Source organism: Myodes glareolus, chromosome 2, assembly GCF_982192425.1.
Source record: "Myodes glareolus chromosome 2, mMyoGla1.1, whole genome shotgun sequence".
NCBI lineage: Eukaryota > Metazoa > Chordata > Mammalia > Rodentia > Cricetidae > Myodes > Myodes glareolus.
The window spans coordinates 5,001-25,641 of record NC_142027.1 but is presented as its reverse complement, the minus strand read 5'-3'; the positions used below and the strand labels follow the sequence as shown (position 1 = coordinate 25,641).

At 34.9% G+C, this 20,641-nt stretch overlaps 1 pseudogene; it reads right to left on the bottom strand.

The window, feature by feature from the left end:
• Window positions 1–15,181: 15,181 nt before the first annotated feature.
• On the bottom strand, window positions 15,182–16,521 carry LOC148122816 (olfactory receptor 4C15-like; annotated as a pseudogene).
• Window positions 16,522–20,641: the final 4,120 nt, after the last annotated feature.

Sequence of the window (20,641 nt, the reverse complement as noted above, 5' to 3'; positions counted from 1 at the left end):
TTAGAAACTATTCCAGAATCCTATTTGTAATCCTGAAATAGCATTCATTCCACTTCCCCAAATTGAAAATAAAATGATAAAAAGGAATTTTACAATAAAATACTATACTGTTGAGAGATACAATATGGTCAAAAATACTGAAAACTAAAGAATATGGAAAACATTCATAGGGAATATAATGTGAAAATAAGAATCCAGCAAATCAATATCTCATGCTGGTATGAATAAAATACTAAAATATGAAAAAGAAAGCATTTTAATACTTTAAGTGACAAAAGCAAACAAAAACTGAATGTTCATTTTTATGAGTTAAAATATAATATGGAAATCTAGAAGAAAACAGTAAATAGTATTTGTAAGAAATGCTTCGCTATTGTAAAATTACTTAAAATTAAACCTCAACTAAAATCCATAAAAACAATTTTTATTATCACAAAGAATGGGAGCTTTACAAACTATTCTCCACATTAACATTAACAAAAGTGCAAGTAATGAACTAACAAAACAGCATTCAACCTTTTCAATACAGTTTTTTCAATGTGATCTTTCTATGAAGAGACATACCATTGACTCAACCAGTGTTCTTTGATTTCATGTACATATTCTCAGTGTAACCTAATACATTTTCATTGTATTTCTCCTGAAATTTCATTGTATTTCTTTTCTTTCATAGTCATGTATTTGACAATTCTATACCTATTCCTGATCTTGTCTAGGGACCCTCAGAGCAAAATCTGTGGTCACTGAGCCACATCCTGAGTAGTGATGTTGAGAACAGTACTCCCCAATTCTACCATCTAAACAAACTACTATATCCTTACTATTCAATTCAATTTGTCAGAAAGGTTAATTATAGCAGCAATGTATCTACAAATAACAAACATTCCTTGTTAACTGTTAAGTACAGAGAATACTCAAAACTATCATTTGTTTCAGAATGGTTATCATTATAAGTAATTACCTTAAAATGATTCTTTTTTACCATTAGTAATTTTATTAGTATTAGATATCTTATTAAAAATATTTACTTTTCAATTTATATATCAACCCCAGTTCCCCCTCCCTTCCCTTGTTCAGCCCCCTTATATCCCAACTTTCCCACTTCCTTCACTCCTCAGAGTGGGTAAAGCCTTCTAGAAGGAGTCAACAAAGTCAACATATCAAATAAAACAAGACCAAACCCCTTCCCCTGTATCAAGGTTGAGCCAGGTAACACACCATATGGCCTGGCCTCCAAAAACAGCCAGTTCATGCACCTGGGATGGGTCCTGGTTCTACTTATCTCCTGGGTAAACTGGCAGAGGGTGTAGAAGGAAGGGGATGGGAGACAGGAATATGAGGGAACAAGAAGACCAAGTATCTGGGAAAGATGGAGGGAGAGAGTAAGTAAAGAGATATCTTGGTAGAGGGAGCCATTATAGGGCTAGTAAGAAACCTGGTGTTCGAGAAATTCTCAGGAATCAAGAAGGATGACCACAGAGCTAAGACTCCTAGAAATAGTGGAGAGGGTGTCTGAAAGTGCCTTCCCCTTTATTCAGAAACTACCTTAATTGTCATCTTAGAACCTACATCCAGTAACTGATGGAAACAGATGCAGTGATCCACAACCAAACACCAGGCTAAGCTCCTAGAATTCAGCTGAAGACAGGGACAAGGGATCATATGAACAAGGAGTTTCAGGAGCATGATGGGGGAAAACACAGAGACAGTAGACATGAGGGTGAGAGGGTTTGTGGACGGAATGGGAGGAGGGGAAGGAGTGGGAACTTTGATTGTTATGTATAATGAAAAAAGATAGTTTGTTTTCTTTTCTAAAAATAAATAAAGAAAAGAAAAAAATGTATATAAACCACAAAACACACTATATTCCAAACTGAAAATAATAGTTTGGATGTACTAGTACATAAGTGACCATGTATTTAGAAAAATAAAAAGGTGTTGGATAGCAGAATGGAGGGAAGAAGAGAGTTAAGAAACAGATCAAGGAAAGAAGGCAGAAAGGATTTTGATCTTCTGCAAGTGCTATTTGATCACAGTGAACATTTGAGCAATTAATAATTGTGAAGTGTTGTTCTTTGGGCTCCTCCTGAATTTTTTTTTATTTGCTGCTTGAAGCTATGACGTTGGTCACATTTTAATGAATTTAAGGAACTTGAATATCAGAATTTATATAACTCTCTCAAGAACAAATAGTTATGAAATGAAAGCCCCATGATTGTATTAAACAGTAGCCTGTCGACAACATCCAAGATTTAAATTAATATTATAAGTTGGACTCTTTTCTGAAAATACAAAAGTGAACCCTATGAGTCTCACCGTATTTCGGTTCTGAAAATATTCTGAAGATATATGTCTTCTATTCTTTATGGTATGGTGTTCATCAGTCTTGACCAAGATTCTCTGCTTGCTTCTATCTCTTCTTTCCACGTTTAAGAAAGAGCAAGCAAACAGTTCTGTCAGTGAGAATAGAGAATATTACCTCTGCTTCTCAAGTGTTGTGTTCATCATGGTTGACAAGCAAAACACAAGCGAAGAAACCGACATTCCACCTTCACTGTATTCAGAATTTATAAATGTTTCCCTGAGAAATTATAAATTTGTAAGAATGATTTAATCCCCACAGGGTTTAAAAAATGATTGTCCTCATGAGATTCCAACACATATTTCTCTGCATGTTTACACGTATAACAATATTTATAATGTTTTTATATACATCCAAACTTATGCTGTGTATTTCTAAAAATGGCATTAAGGCTGTATTTGCTAATGCTTTGTATACTGTCTTTTTTAGACACAGAACATGATTTTATAATGAGTAGAATATAGTGTCGTTATGCTGTATTTAACCAAAGTTCTTTCTGTCACAAGGAATTTTAATCAATCTCTCAGGAAAACATTCATTGTTTAGGAAAAAACTAATTTTTCTTCAAAGAAAAAAATCATGTGTATTTATATACATATGTATGAATATTTTTATAAGTATATGAAATAATAGTAATGAAAATAATTTATTTCCTCTAAGAATTTGTTTTATTTTTAATTATTTGTGATGATTCCATATATGTATACAATGTATTATGGTTATATTGACCATATAGCCTCTTCTTCTCTTCTTGCAGGTATTTTTTTTCAAGTACCCTTCCTATATTTATATTTATTTAATTAGCAATAACTTAATTATTTTTGCCAATATAAGCTTGATAAAAGTTAAGACTTGACCACTGGAAGCTAACTGGAAAACTACACATGTGTAACTATCTTTACCAGTAACCATTTAATTCAGGATTGATAGAAACTCATGAATCCTTCCCCTATTCCTAACAGAAATTTGAAAGACAAATGTTGTGTCAGTGTTGTGCAGATAATCACAACCAGATACTTGCTAATGATTAAAATGGTCATAGAAAACCTAGCAGAAGTGTATCACAATGTACCTCTCTATTCTCTAAGTCTTATAGTCTCTATCGTACTCCATTTTGAGATATTCCTTCCTCTACAAAGGATTGAAATAGCTGTCCCATTTAGGGATGAGCTTTGAACATTGACTATTTATCACCACTTTATTGAAAATATCTGCATTAACTCCACCCCCCCCCCAAAAGAGGCATCTCTGTCAAATACTGAAAAGAACTGAATGACATAAATTTGGACATTTTGAAGGAATTTTGACACTTTATTTATTTAGAAGAATAGTAGTAGTTTTTCCAAAAATGACCTGCGACTTCACTAGCCATAGGCATTTGGCAAACTCTCCATTACCAAATATGCATTGCGTCTGGTAGCACATGATTCAAATTCAATCTGAAAGTGATTAATGACCCTCCAAACAGTTATGGCACTATTGCACCAATAGACATAACTTGTTTGACACCTCCATGTTCTAGCACTTATCGTCCACAGCCAAGGATGACATTGGATACCTCTTCTCCTCTTTTGTTTTCATTTAAAATTTTTTTAAATTTTACATACTAGTGTCAGTTTCCCCTTCCTTTTTTCCTTCCATATCCACCTCTCCCATCTTACTCTCATTCACTCCTCAGGTCGGGTAAAGCTTTCCACTGGGAGTCAGCAAAGTCTGATATACTAAGTTGTGGCAGGCTCCTACCCCCTGTATCAAGGCTAAATAAGGTATGCCACTACAGAGAATGGATTCCAAAAAGTCAATTCATGTACCAGGGATAAATTGTGAACCCACTGCCGTGGCCTCCCACAACAGATCAACCACTTAACTGTTACTCGCATTCAGAGGGCTTAGTTCCATAACAAGTAGGATTCCCAGATGTCAGTGTAGATTCCATGAGCTCTCACTAGCTTGGGGCAGCTCTCACTAGCTGTGGTTTTCTCAATTATGATCTTGTTTCCCATTTGCTTATATACTCATTCCTTCTTCTCGTTAAGTGAGCTCTGGGAGCACAGCCCAGGACTTGGCTGTGGACCACTTCCATCAGTTATTTGATATAGGTTCTATGATTACAATTAGGGTAGTCAATGGCCTGATTATAGGGGAAGGACAGTTCAGGAACCCTGTCCATTATTGCTAACAGTCTTATCTGGGGTAATTCTTTTGGGCTCTGGAAATTTTCCTAGCACCTGTTTCTCTCTAACCCCACAATGGTTTCACCTATCAAGATATTTCTTTATTGATCCCCCATGCTATCCTACCCTCAACCTAGTCATCTCCAGTTTTTATGTTTCCATCCACTATCCCTTCCATTCTACTCCCCTCCCGTTTACCCAGGAGATCTTAACTATTTCTCTTTCTTAGAGCCCTCAATGTACCTTAACGGAGAATGGATAAAGAAAACGTGGTACATTTACACAATGGAGTATTTTCAGCAATAAAAAACAATGACTTCTTGAAATTTCAAAAAAAAAATGGAAGGAACTAGAAAATACTATCCTGAATGAGGTAACCAAGACTCAGAAAGACAAATACAGTATGTATTCACTCAGAAGTAGATATTAGACATAACACAAAAGATAACCAGACTGTAATCCACAACCTCAAAGAAGCTATGCAAAATGAAGGTAGACATATCTTTTCTTTCTTAAAACCCATATAGCACCTTCTGGATCGACTAGCCAGCAAAAAGAACTTCTCTCAGGAGCACTCAATTTTGAGCTCCTGTGAAATGAAATATGCCACAGATCTAAAACATACAGTGCACACAACCTATAATTCCATTATAAAAGGGACATGGCTACCCTCACCAGAATGCCACAGACTCTCAACTCATAGCAGAAGAGAAGTCCAAGGACTGGCAAAGAGCCACATAGTGGTCATAGGCTATGGCTGCCAGGATGATTGCCTCCACTGCACTGAAGAACTGAACCACAACACTTGTGCCATGCAGCATTCAAAGGATATGTTCTTTGTCTTATAGAATAAATCTATAGTCTTCTTTGGTGAAACAATAGAAGAGACACATGCATCCAATAAGGACCGGAATGCCAAAAAGAGGTACATGTGGGAACCCACCGGTGCCGGACTCCAAACAATTATCATCACAGTCATTATGTTGTCCCCAATAGTTGTAAGATAGAGCAACAAAAATCCAAAAATTGATATTTTGTCAACTTTTGTGTTCTGTGAAAGTCCCAAGAGTATGGACTCAGGGACAAGACTCTTTTACATAATTCTCAAGAGGAAGATAGTAAAGTATGTTCACATAAATCTGAAATAATGAAAAGATATAGATTCATTTAATTTGCAATATCAGCATCAAAAAATGGCCCATTCTCATGTAGAACTATCTTCACTGTCTTTTATTACCCATGAAAACAGAATTGTTAGAGTATTTTGTAGTTCAGTATCATATATCATGTAGAATAGAAAAAAAATATTGAATACTTTAGACACATTTTCAATATTGTAGTAGAGACCTTCTATGTTTCATAGAAAATAGGAATAGTTTATCTTGAAGGTACAAATTTCATAATTCTCAAAGGACTTTTTGAAATGAAGTATTGGAAGACATTTAAAATCATATACATAGTATATAATATTCTGTAATTCATTAATTGTGTCTGTCATCTGTATTGAATGATGCAGTACCATAGAGCTTGTAGAAATTCACTGAAGCAGAATTTTGTCTACCAACAGAAGAAGAAATGAAGGCACTTTATGATGTGCTAGGAAATCCTATGTTTTGTACTGTGTTTTAATCTATGAAGTGGGAATAGAACTTCAAATGAATTAACCTAAATCTTCATGAATGAATAAGCTATGTATGACAGTGTCTATTAATTCTTGATATAATTATTGAAGCGTTAAAATTCTACCTAGATATTATCACTTCAGAATAATCATGTTGTCATGACAACTAAGTGAAACTAATGTAAAACGTAGTAACAGCTCAGGGCATTGGTCATGGTCAACACTATGTAGACTGGGTAATTGTTTCTACTTTTTATGAAAAGTAATAACTAAAACAGAAAGTTGAAACAATAAAAGACATTTGAAATGTTTTTGGTTTTGGTTGTTTGTTTTAAGAGGCTAGCATACATCAACATGGGGAAGAAATTTTTTTTTCTCAATTAGAACTTCAGTTGGTCTCTCTATAGTCTCCCTCTCTCTTTAAAATGTAAAGAATTTTCTTCCTTTGTGTGTTTAAAAAGGTGTCTTGAAAATGGAAATAGTCAAATGCTCGTTCAGTCCCAGTCCAGCTGGCCTTGGTGAGCTCTCATTCGATCAGTCCCCTTGTATCAGTAGGTGAACGCACCCTTCGCGGTCTTGACTTCCAGTGCTCCAATGTGGGTCTCCGTCTCTATCTCCACCCATCGTCAGATGAAGGCCCCCTCTGATTATGCTTTCCTTGCTCACGATCTCCCTCCCTCTGCTTCTCACTTGGACCTAGGGAGTTAAGTCCAGTGTTCCAATATGTGTCTCTGTCTCTATCTCCATCCATCGCCATATGAAGGTTCTGTGGTGACATGCAAAATATTCGTCAGTATGGTTATGGGCCAAGGCCAGTTCAGGCACCCTCTCCTCTGCTGCCCAGAGTACTATCTGGGGACCTCTCCTTGGGCCTGATCAAACCGGATTCTCTGAATTTGGCTGACATGGGGGCTGACTAAGCCCCCCCGACGTCCAAATGAAGACTGAGAAGCCATTGACAATGGCACTGGGTCTTGTTTCGTCTGCATGGACTGGCTTTTTGGGATCCTGGCCTGTTTGGATGCTCACCTTCCTGGACCTGGAGGGAGGGGGGAGGAACTTGGATTTCCCACAGGGCAGGAAACCCTGACTGCTCTTGGGAATGGTGAGGGAGGAGGAGAGGGAGTGGGGGAAGCGGGAGGGTATTGGAAGGAGGGGAGGAAGTGGAAAGAGTGTTTTCGGATACTTGAATTAAAAAAAAAAAGAAAATGGAAATAGTCTAAAAGATAAACCAACCATGGACATTTGAAAATTACTAAATCCATATGGAAGAAGTGATGAAAGGTATTTGAATATAGTTTAGATTCTTGAGACTTGTTTGTTTTTCAAGTATTTATAAAATTGAAATATAGGAGTGTATGGAGAAGATGGTTCAATATTTCAGAGTACTTGTTGCAGAAGATCTGAATCATTTCCCAGCATACTTGCATCCAAGGGGCGATATCATCCTTTTCTGGACTATACACGTACCAGAGACAAGTAAACACATGTATGCAGACAAAACAACCATACACAAACATTTAAAATAAATAGTATTTTTTAATCTGATAGTTGTAACTGAGTTCCTGCTTTGACTTGACTCCCTAATGCTTGGGGCTGCAGATCTGATTGCATTTGTGGTGGGGTTGCTGAATGGGCAGATAGCACACTCACCTTTCCTTGGAGAATAAGGCTAAGGAGGTCTGACACTGCAGAGATCTCTGGTTCAAGTCTGCTCCCTCAGCGGTGTCTCCCTTGTACCTTCTCCTGTGGAGGTTGTTGCCTCAGGTCTGCTCCGGTGGAGGTTGCTGTCTCTGGCCTGTTTCTGAAGATGTCTCTGGCCTGGGGCCTGCTGCTGCTGAGGCTCCTGGGTTTTGGTCAGTCCTGCAGAGGTCTCTGGCTCAGATCTACTCCCTTGGAGGTTCCAGACTCATGTCTGGACCTGTAGAGGTACTGGACTCCAGCCTATTCCCTCAGCAGTTGCTCCCTTGTACCTACTCCTATGGAGTTTTCTGCCTCCATGTATAACCATTCTTTATTGAGGTTATGGATACTAGTATGGTTCCCATGATCCACGGTCTAGGACCACACCCATGTGCATATGGACAACACTACCTGAATTCAGTGAGTTATCCAGAGAGAGAGAGAGAGAGAGAGAGAGAGAGAGAGAGAGAGAGAGAATCGTAAGAGGTCTGTTTTATTTGACTTGGGAAGATTTGGAGAGTGGATTAATGGCAGATAAGATCATGTTCAATTGAATACAAGTATCAATGATTAAATATATAGAAAAACTAAAAGAATATTAAAATTAGCCTATTATGGTAAGTAGAAGGAAAATTGATCACTCTTAAAAAGCAACCACAACAACAAAATCCAACTCAGTGAAATATGTTATTTATCATAGAAAAAATAACAGAGTGCATGATCTCTGTCCATGAAAAAATAATTTGATAGTTGCTTACATTGGTGGGAAATTGACAAAATCTAAAGTAGTCAAAGCTGGTTTCAAACTCACCATTTAGCTTAGAATGATCTTAAACTCCTGATCCTTTCTCCTCTATAATCAAAGGCTGAAATTAAAACATTCTATAATTATACCTAAACAAATTCACAATTTTGTATCAAAATATTCTTCAGACTACATATGGGTATTTATTTCAAGATTATTTTAAAGACATGGTGACATGAAAACTGAATCACTCAAAAGAAAAATGTCTTCTCAAATTTTAAAAGTTATATTAATTATAATGAAATCAGGTTATTCTAGCAATCCTTTTAGAAAATACATCAGCATCAGAGGTGTTTGAAACCACAAGTCTGTTTTTCTTTGTATTAGTAAACTCAGTCTTCAATGTATATCCTAAAAGTAAAAAGAATAATTATCCAGTGTCAAGTCAGAACACAGAATTATCTAAAATGCTCCTATCAGGGATAATTGTAGATAACAAAACTACAACTCACTATTACATCACATGAATGAAACACTATTAATGTGAAGACTTCAAATATGAAGCATTTTCACAGATCATGTCAGAAATTCAAGAAAAATCACATGACCATTTAGTGATTGTGTTACTATACTTTACAATATAAAAGTGAATGATAAAATTATATATCTTATAATATATAAGTTGCTACTATTATGGAATATTTCAAATTAATCATCCAAATTACAACCCACAAAAATTAATTTTCGTTGAAGTTTTGAAAAGGTTGTGAAGTTTGTAGGTCATTCACCATAGGAGTGAACTCATATGCTGGCAGTATAACATCTCATATTAATGATTTGAGCAATTATAACTTTGCCTTAAGTGACCATAATGCAGAGAAAACCCTATCCCACCCCTCTACAATCTTGATTTTCAAATCCATATATTCATACAAGGACCAACTGGCTGTACCAGTATTTTTCCTGAAATATCTCATGCCCTTCTTACCCTAGTCACATAGTTGAATATTCAAAGGCTGTTCCTGATCTTTTCCATGGCTACCACAAAAGGAACTGTGGTCTCTGTGCCATCTCCTTGTGGAATGACATTGGAAAATCTTCTTCCTTTTATTCAACTGTGCACATTCCTCCACTATTCCCTTCCCATGCTTGATAGCATTAAAATTAATTATCATGCAAATCTGTGTATTTAAGCACCATGCAGCAAACAACTGAACCACTGGAGTACATTCAAACTGTATAAAGGTAACAAGATTTCTTTGTTAATAGAAAGTGTGAATGACGTTCAATGCAGCTGCAGGGATTAGCAGAACTATCATTCTAGGAAGCTGATTTGATTATATTACAAATTAATGTTATCACCAATGGTAGCAAATAAAAATCTTACATGAAATTATCTTTATGGTAAATTTCACTCATCAAGCCACTCATATTTTCATTTCATACTGTTAAATACCAATAAAATACTGTTCATTTAGAAGTATTGCAATGGAAACTCCTTTCAGCAGCTCTTTAAGAAATACTTTCTCTTTGGGTAACAATGCATTCCCTCTCTTCATGACTGCTCCGCAGAGTGCCCTACATGTCCAAACATTCATTGTCTCGCTATTTCTGAAACGTAGAAAAATGGACATTCCACTGTTTCTAATCAGCTCCTTCAGAATTGATTCTGAAACCTCTCTTTGAATGACTTGGTAATTTGGACACTTAAGGTTTCAGGCCAGGACTAAAATCACTACAGTAGTTCTGAACTTCATCTAAGATTTTTTTTCTGAGGTAGAAGCCTAGTGCTTGGGGAAAATTAAGTTTACTTAAATTGTGGTATTACTTTTGTGACCTTACTGAGTCCACAATGCCTTTCTTGAATCATTTGTTACTGTGTAGCAGTGTAAAAAAATACATTTTATATTTGTTTGCAGTATTGTACGGAGTTTAGCACAACACTTCAATGTACCATGACCAGGGTTGCTTATTCAATCTCAAAGCCTATCACATTTTTATTCAAATGTAGAAAAGGCAATTTTTTATTCACTTTAAATAAATACGCTGTTAGAAAAGCAAATAAGATAGTATTGCAAAGAAAATATAAAATGCAAAGCATTGATGCTTTCTACATTACTTGATTTCTACATAGAGATAAAAAGGTGAAATTTGCTTCATCACATTAAGCATGAAAAAAGTAAAAGTCAAGGGGAAGAAGAAATGCTGAGCAAGAAAGCAAACAAGGGTCATCAATGAAAGGAGGGAAGGTGGAAAAGGAGGGAGGAGGGGAAGGAAAGAAAAAGTGAAAAAAGTAAAGGGAAGGAAGAAAAATATTGTTTAACAATCACTATTTATTAGGTGTTACTACTTTTAAGTGATATATTTTGAACTCCTCATATTTTACTTTTACTAAAAATTCTTCATGTTTGGATTTTGGTCATAAAATTGACATTAAAAAAAGATATAGGCAAGCAGTGCCCTGAAAAACCCATTTATGAATTAAAAACCTTACTGCTTTCATTAATCACATAATAACCTGAGCAAAAACAAACAAACACAATTTAAAGTAATTTTTCACAATCAAAAACCCATCTCTAAAATTGTAAAATTGTGTTCATGAGTCTTACCATGTGATATTTTGGTGAAAAATCAGGAGATTTCCAATGCTTATTCTCTATTGTGATAGTCCATTCAGTGGCGACAAAAAGGCAATGTTTATAGTCAACTCTTCCTTCCCATCTAAGGTCTACATCTATGAAGAAGGAAAATGCTCTTAATGTTCATCTCATATAGTCTTAATCACATTTTAAGGATAAAAGAAAGAAAATCCCTCCTTAACTGCAACTGGAATTTAATTTGAGTTCTCTGAGAGGAGATCTCCCTCTGAGACTTTGCTCTCTTAGGGTTTGAACAATTTTATGCCCCATTAGTGGCTGGGGAACAATATTGCATACTTTTTCACTAGGTAGAGCATTCATGCTTCTATTTACACAAAAAGTCATCCTGAAGAAACACTTCAGGGAGTTTTTTTAAAGATGTTTTTGTATACCACCCTGTCGAGTGACAGAATAGTTGTATAATGGATGGGATACAGCATCTATGTGTAGAATTTAAGTTAAATTCCTGTATGTTCTTCCACTGTAACAGATGATTTTTGTCATAAGGGTCTACCTATTAATCTACAAAAATATGAATAATATAATAATATTTTTGAAGAAAGATTAGTATAGACAGTATTAATAGCAATGTCTCTATTATCTCTTTGAATTTTTGTTTCATTTTTATTTTTTGACAATATGTATGAACATATATATGATGTATCAAAATAGCCATATATCACCCTCTATTATTCTCTTCCTATCCCTGTGATCTTCTTCCCAAATAGTCCTTCTATATTTCTGTTTATTATTTTGACCCAATGACATTAGAGTTGCTTGTATGAACACTAGTAGAGGATCATTATGATATGTTCAATTCAGGGATGGAGTCATACACTTAGGGCTAATTTCTCGCTATCACAGTTCAGAAAAGGATGTTACTGTTTAGCAAATATAACCATTTTGGAAGCACACATTTTGCTGTGAAATTTAAGTAAACAGACCTCTTTTCTTACTTGACAAATTACTGTTTTTGTCCAAATATTCTGCTCTCTTTAGTGAATACTATGCTAATAAAATGTAGCCTAGAAAGAACCTGGATATTCTCTGGTTCAAAAATCTCTTCTGCCAAATAAATTTGTTCATTATCTTTGAACTCAACTTCACTCAAATATAGAACATGGACAGAATGAAGCAAGATTCTTGATAAATATGTCACAGGAAAGAAAATTTTATGTTTCATGAGGTAGTCTTTATCTCCTCTGGAGACCTCATGAGACAGCCCTCTACTGTCTTCATTTCTTTCAGTTGCTGGCTTTCCAAGCTTCTAAAATAATGATCCACTCCAAATTTCACCTTCAACATACTTTGCTAGAATACTGAATCATATTCTTTCCAACAGTTTTCTTTTTTTTCCAAAGCAACAACCTCACCTCTTTTTATCAATTATCCATATTATTTGCTTTTCTTCTTTCTGATACCAACTTTATATCAACAGACCCTTAAAATGGAAATGCTTTATTGTAGCCCACACTTTCTTAATCCCAAAGAGATTAAACTTTTCCCCGATCTGAAAGAAAGATGATAATCTTTGAAAACACTTGACTATACATTTAACCTTCTATCCTAGTATGTACTGAGGTTATTTAAGTTTAATTTCCCTCTAAGACAAAAATGTAAACTACTATACATATTTCCCATCTAAAATTTTTTTCAAATCTAATATAAATTCATAAATTTCCTACTATATTAATATACCATTCCACATTCCTGAGCCAGAATAATGTATGTCTGTGTTGTGATAACTATTTCCTGAAAGCAGCCGAAAGGTTGAAAACAAACTGAAACAAATAAAAAAATTACCTAAATACTGGAAAAGCAGGTTCATTTAGACTGATAACATACACTTGCAGTTAGAAATGTCCTTCTGGATCAGCTGGAGTCAGTAAAGCAACTTCCTCCCTTTTAAATCCCTGTTAAAGACTGTTGTAAAGATTCTCTTATCTCTTTCCCACACCACATTTTCTCTGCTTTTCAATGGACATAGAGCAAACCTTTTTCTCAGTCACAGGAACAGACACAGAGGAGACTGATACAGATATGGAACCAAAACATGCACAACACATAAGACAGAACTAAAGACAAACAGTTCAGACACACACAACAGACAGCAGACACATCAGTCACCTCAAACTACAGACAGGCACAAAAGCAGGGGGAGACATCGAGAATTCAGTCTCAGTCTTGTTCTTCTTAAAACTAATCCTAAAACTAATGTTTCTGTTGTTTATTATGATATCAACATATTTTGAAACTTCCTCTGTGGTTTCTTTAATCATTAACTGATGCACCAAATCTTAGTTCTGTATCTTTTTCCCAAAGGGAAGTCTCACGTGTCTACTGTAATTTCATGTGTTTTATCTCTAGTGGTTAAAATCAATGAAAAACAAACACTATCAATAGTTAGCATTTTTTAACCATAAAATTCAGTTACTTGCTACTGCTGTTGATTCTGAACAGAAGGTATTTAACAGTAAGTTAATTTTCTGCAAATTCCTCTTGACAATATGAATGTAAAAAAACTTAAACATGAAGAAAAATAAAAGTATCTAAATTTTAACAATCTTTTTGTTTTTTGAGACAGGGTTTCTCTGGAGTCTGTCCTGGAACTAGTTCTTGTAGACTGGGCTTGCCCCGAAATAGCAGAGATCTGCCTGCCTCTGTCTCCTGAGTGCTGGGATTAAAGGCGTATGCTGCCACCACCACCCAACTCAATTTTAATAACCATTACTCATAAGTTTAAAAATGTAGCTATCATCTGTGCACTCAAAAATAAGAATATTAAAATCATGTAATAAATCAAAATAAACTGACATTTTGGAAACTAATTTTAAATCTGCTTGCTCTGGCTTCTACTTTCATATTCACTATATCACTGTTATTGTAAAGCTGTGACTAGGACAGTAATGCCCCACAAGCATTTGAGTACAGCAAGAAGTGCTTGTGGGGCATTATCAGTTATTTATTTAATCAGGGTCCAAGAACTCATTGGAACCAGATAGTTACATCATTCAAGAGAAATTACAGCTGATCTCAAGCACTTTACTGGTCAGGAAATTGAAGAAGTAACTGGTGTTTTCCTCCAGACATGAATGGATCCACCTTAAAAGGTAGGAATACATAGAGATTAGCTATTCTGGGTCTCTCTCTCTCTCTCTCTTTCTTTCTTCCTCTCTCTCTCTCTCTCTTTCTGCTTTTCTAGGTTCTGAAGTCCCAATATGTCACTTAGAAACCTGTTTTCTCTTGGAATAGTTTTTATATTTTTTCATGTCCAAATACACATTTATTTTGTCAATCAAATTTGTTAAGTGAAACATAGCATTAATAGAAAGCAGTCAAGTAGTTGAAACGTTTCAAATGTGTAATTAAATAAATGAGAGGATAAAATTGAACTACCTTTATTTTTATTTAACAATGATGAGTAGCCAATCCAGAATAAAAATATGAACCTAGAAACATATTCATATTTTCACTCTTATAGTCTTCTGTATCAAATGATGTTATTTCTTTATAAAAATTAGTATTTTATTTGCCCAATAATTCTTTATTCTTTACATTATCAGTGTGTTTTTATTTGTTATATTGGGGTGTGTGTGTGTGTGTGTGTGTGTAGTGTGTATATATGTGTGTATGGTACACATGTAGTATACATGCAGTGTGAATGGTGTTTGTATCTGTGAAAATTCATGCAGAACCAAAATAAGGGACTGACTATGAGCATTTATTGCATTTTACCTTATTTTCTTAAGGCAAGTCTCTACTGAAACTTCAACTTACTCTTTCTTGAATATATCTGCAGCAAAATAAAACTCCGGGATCTATAAATCTCCTATTTACTAGAAAGATGTGTACTTCCATGCTCAGATTTTGACATCAGTTCTGGAAATTCGTATGCTCATGTTGACATAGAAATGTCCTTAGTTCTTGATTCTTCTCCAAAACAGTGTGAAAGTAATATTAAAATTTAACAAATATCACTTTAAATCTCTTCCACATTTTTCTTATGGCATTTATCATTTCCTTATTCCTAAACATGTAGACCATAGTGTAACATGAAGGGCTGTCTTGTTTGCATTTTTCTGTCCCGCCCAGTACCCTAGCTGTTTAGTCCCAGAGAAAAATCACAGAGATCTCTATAAGTTATAAAGCTGATTGGCCCGTTAGGTCAGGCTTCTTACTGGCTAACTCTAACATCTTCATTAACCCATTTTTCTGATCTATTTTAACCATGTGGCTCAGTACCTTTTTCAGTGGGGCAGCTCACATCCTGCTGCTTCGGTGATCTGGGCAGGAGTGGGAGGAATCAACTTCCTCCTCCCCAGAATTCTCCTGATCTCCTTGCATTATTTCCACTTCCTGTCTGGTTTTCCCACCTACACCTCCTGCCTGGCCAATCAGCGTTTATTGAAAATATGATTGACAGAATACAGACATTTCTCCCGCACCACCATAGGATTTAGCAATGGTGTCAGGACATTGACAAACATAAGTGTGTTTTTCTCAAAAGAGAATGCAGATGTATCCCTAGCATATATTAATATGCATGAAACAAGAAACAAAACCACAACAGTAACATGGGCTTCACAAGTGGAAAGATCTTTATGTCGCCCTTCAGAACTGTGGGCTCTCAGAGAGAACAAGACAATGCCATAGGAGACAATTAATAAGGAGAAAATTATGATGCAGATAGCCCCACTATTGGCAAACACCAAAAGAACAAATATATGTGTGTCAGTGCAGGCAAGCTTCAGCAATGGAAACAAGTCACACATATACTGATCAATGACATTGGGTCCACATAAAGGCAGCTGCAATGTGAACGTAATTTGTATGATAGAATGCAAGAAGTCCCCTGCCCACGATATTGCCACCAAAATACTACAGTCTCCGGGTAAGAATGAAAGAGTAGTGCAAGGACTTGCAAATGGCCACATAGCGGTCATAGGCCATGGCTTCCAGCACAATCATTTCTGCCCCTGAGAAGAAATGGACTGAAAATAATTGTGTTATGCAACATTCAAAAGAGATAGTTTTCTTCTCACATAAAAAGTCTACAATCATCTTAGGTGTAACAGTAGAAGAAACACATGCATCCAGGAAGGACAGAAATGCCAAGAAGAGGTACATAGGACATCCCAGTAGTGCAGGTTTGTAGATAATGGTCACCACAATTATCATGTTGCCTCCTATAGTTGCAAGTTAAACCAACAAAAATGCAACAAACAGTATTTTCTCAACTTTGGGTTCTGAGAAAGTTCCAAGATTATGAACTCAGTAACAAAACTCTGGTTTTGCATGATTATCAAGAAGACAGCAAAAATAAACTTTAGTCAAACAAATTACCAATTGTTAAAATGTTTCTTATATGTTTATAATATTTACATCAAGAAAATAGTATATGCTTATGTAAATTATTTTGATTAGTTCTATTACTGTAAAAATAAAATATTAGAAAATTGAAACATATAGTTGTATAACATACATTGTGGAAAATAGTATTATGAAACTTTTAAAGAAACCATGTTTTAAATTTTGGCTATGAATTCACCCACTTGTATGAGAGGACAAGTATAATGTAACAGAATTATCAGCTCTTGGAGTGACTATAAAAGGTCATTTTATAACATTTATAAACTCAATGTGAGTATGAAACCAGTGCTGAGTAGTCCACAATACTTGTCAGAGAATTTCCTTATATACCAAGAGAAGAGGCAAATGTACACTTAGGTGTACATAACAAAATACAGGCTACCTTTTAAACTTGTTTAAACCTACAAAATATATAATTACCTCATATAACTTATTCTTCACAAAAGAAAATTTTGTAGGAAATGTCTAGTAATATATAAGATATATTTGTGTGTATATATAATTAATTTTTTCACTTTTATTTCACTTTAAAGTATAACCAAAATGTTATAAAACTAAGCTTATTATCGGTAAATGCAAGAATAAACCAAAAGAATTTCTCATGTCCTGGTCTCAATCTCCTTGTCAATAGTATATGGCATTGTTGCTATTTCATTTGTCTGATTTTCTAATTGAAATATAAGACCAAACAAATCAAGAATGATTAATCTGGAATATTAAAAGACATATATTCCAAGACCCATGATGTCTCCATGGAATCAACTTTATGACTGTGAGATTGTTTATCTTAGTTATAGTAGCACTCACAGCTGTTCTTTCTGTTCTCCTTCTCTGAATTAACACAAAAGCATTTTCTTATTTGGTCCTATGTGAATGTGGTATCTTGACAAAGGCACCAGTAAATGATGAAGGTTCAGAAGATGATGGACCAATACATCATGTATGAAAATTGGTGATATCACATAACTGAAAAAAGAAATTATTCATTGAATTAATTTTAGAGTCTTGAGACATAATTCTATATTACTTACTCATGTAGTGTTAACCTTTTTAAAAAGTATCTGATAATACAAATTGTTGGAAATCTGTATGAACTTATGAAACTTTATAATAAAGGACTTAACTATTCATCTCCAAGTCATTGTAAAAGAAGTCAAATTAAAAATGTGAAAATGTTGCTGATAGTCAAATGCCCTAAACATTCTAGGTATAACTCATTATCTTGAAAACATATCTGCTTCATGGTAAGCTCCTCCATAGAAACTAAGGAAATATTCCAGATCTTGAGTTTCTTTTCCCTCTTACATCTTTAAAATCTATTTGTTCTTTCTCTTGTCTATACAACTGAATTTTGTTAGAAATAATATTTTAGTGTGTGAATAGTGCTTGGTTTTTATATGCATACATATAAATATATATACAGACATTCCAAATATTTTATTAAAAAATTTGTGAGTAAAAATGATGCTGTTAATTGAAAGTAAAAACTGTGGCAATCTTAATGAAAATAATTAAAATAGAACAGAAGAATTTTACTTTCAATAGCTACACAATTCATTAGATATGGAGGTATTGACTTGGTGCCTACTGAGAATTTTCACCCTATGTTTCAGTATCTTTTGTATGAAAACATGCTCTGCAAGCTGTAAAAAGGGAAATGGATTCAATAGGCTAGCCACAAAACCTTTTTCTAAAATGGTATGCTGCCTACAAGATATGTTGAAGCAATGGTGGCACAAAGTTTGTAGAAGACACCAACCCACAACTGATTTGAATCCCATTCCCTGAAATAAAACCCATATTGACACTGCTTAGGGAAACAAAGAACAAGTCAGCCCCAAACATTTTATCTACAATGGTGGGCTGCTTACAAGATATGCTAGTACAACGGTGGCACAAAGCTCATGGGAGAAATCAACCAATAAAAGATTTGACTTAAAGTCCACTGCATGAGAAGGACCCCATTTCCAATATTGCTTTGGTGACCAGAAACCAGTGACTAGATAGTGCAGAGACCTAGGGTAAATTTAAATAATACTAATCTGGTTTGGGAGGTCCAACTCCTTATGTGTTGCTTTTCTTGGTTAATGAATAAAAAAACTGCCTTGGCCTGTTGATAGGGCAGAACTTAGGCGGGGAAAATGAAAATGAATTCTGGGAGTAAGAAAGGCAGAGTCAGGGAGAAGCCACAGAGCTGCCAGAGACAGACCCTGGGAATTTTACCTGGTAAGCCACAGCCTTGTGGCAATACACAGATTAATAGAAATGGGTTAAAATAATACGTAAGTGTTAGCCAATAAGAAGCCAGAGGTAATGGGCCAAGCAGTGATTTAATGAATACAGTTTCTGTGTGGTTATTTCGAGGTTAAGTTAGCTGGGCGGCTGGGATGAACAAGCGGATCCTCCTTGTAACACTAGTTAAGTGAATTTTTAAATGTAAATTTTGATACTCACAGTATATAAATAGTACCTTATTCAGCTATCATAAGAGAAGATTCCTCTTACAGCAGATGGAAACAAATACAGAGATCCACAGACACACATTGAGCAGGGAGTAGGAGACCTTGAAAGATTCTTCCCTATTGGATGTCTCCATCAAATCCATCCCTTCAAAGCTAAAGGAACTACATGAAAAAGGAAGCAGAAAGAATGTAAATACTAGAGGAAAAATAAATCTTTATCAACATGAACAAAGATCATATGAACTCAGAGTCTAAGGCATAATACACAAGGACTGCATGGGTCTGCACCAAGTCCTCTGAACATATATTATGACATCCAGTTTAGTGCTTTTATGGAACCTGTGGGTGTGCAAATTGGTGGGTGTCTGTTTTCTTGTGCCTTCTGTTGGATCCTTTTTCCTCCTGTTGGTTTGCCTTATACAACTTTAATGTGAAAGTTTTGTTTTATCTTATTATAGTTCATTCTGTCATATTTTTAAAATAATGAATAAATGATTAAAATGAAATATATCATGAGATGTTGCCTATATTTAACTTAAAAAGATACCATTTCATATTTGAATGAGCAATTCTTCATTCTAATCTGTAATTAGAAATCTGTATTCACTCATAGGCTACAGCCAAAGAAGTAGGAATAAAACCTAACCCTAAAAGATCATATGATTAAATAACTACCATTTATGAGAGTCTGAGAAAATCATTAAATAATTTAATGGTTATTGTTCAAGAATGAAGCAAGGTAGACAGAGAACTGCAATGACTAAGATCATGGGGTATGGTAACCATGCATGAAAATGTCAGAATGAAATTTGGTATCTTTTACAATGATGGCATTGGAACCAAAAAAATGAAACTACTCTAAACCCTTGAGCTATTTTTTCTAAGATGCATATTTTGATTTTTTATGATATAGGTTAGTGTATTTTATATTCCTGAATTTTCTTAAGTCTTAAGTTTCTCTTGTGCACATTTATTGAATTTGAAGGGTCCCCAAACTTCTTTTGTGACTAACAAATGAAAATAATGATGGATTTGAAATGTATGAAGAGACATTAAATTTTAAGAACAATTTGGCCCCAGAAAATAAAAATGAGCAGAGAAGATAATTCTACATTTCAGTCTTATTTGTGCATAGTAAAAGTTGAATAGTGCTTTTCATCATATTTATACACAATGTAAATTGTTTTATTTGATGAATTATAATAAAACAAAGATTCAATGCACAGAGCATCCTAATGTTCTTTATAATTAAAGTATCTGAAATGATAGTATAGTGTAGTTTTGTTTTAGGATATTTTAAAGGAGTCAGAAGATATGTGAATCAAGCACAAGATGTAGCCTTAGTACAAACCGAATCCTGCAACATCAAAGGGATAGTAGTAATATGTGAGGTTTAGCTGACCTGAAAGTCTTTCCCTGAGTATTTTCACTGTATCAGAACTTGCTTGTCAAGCTGCAGGGGAGAGTGGCAATTAATAGTTGTAACCAGCTATGATGCCTATGAACCATGTTGACCAACATGGCAAGACATAGCTAAAGGAGTAATGGGGCAATCCTATCACATTACCCAGCAGTTTTCTAATTG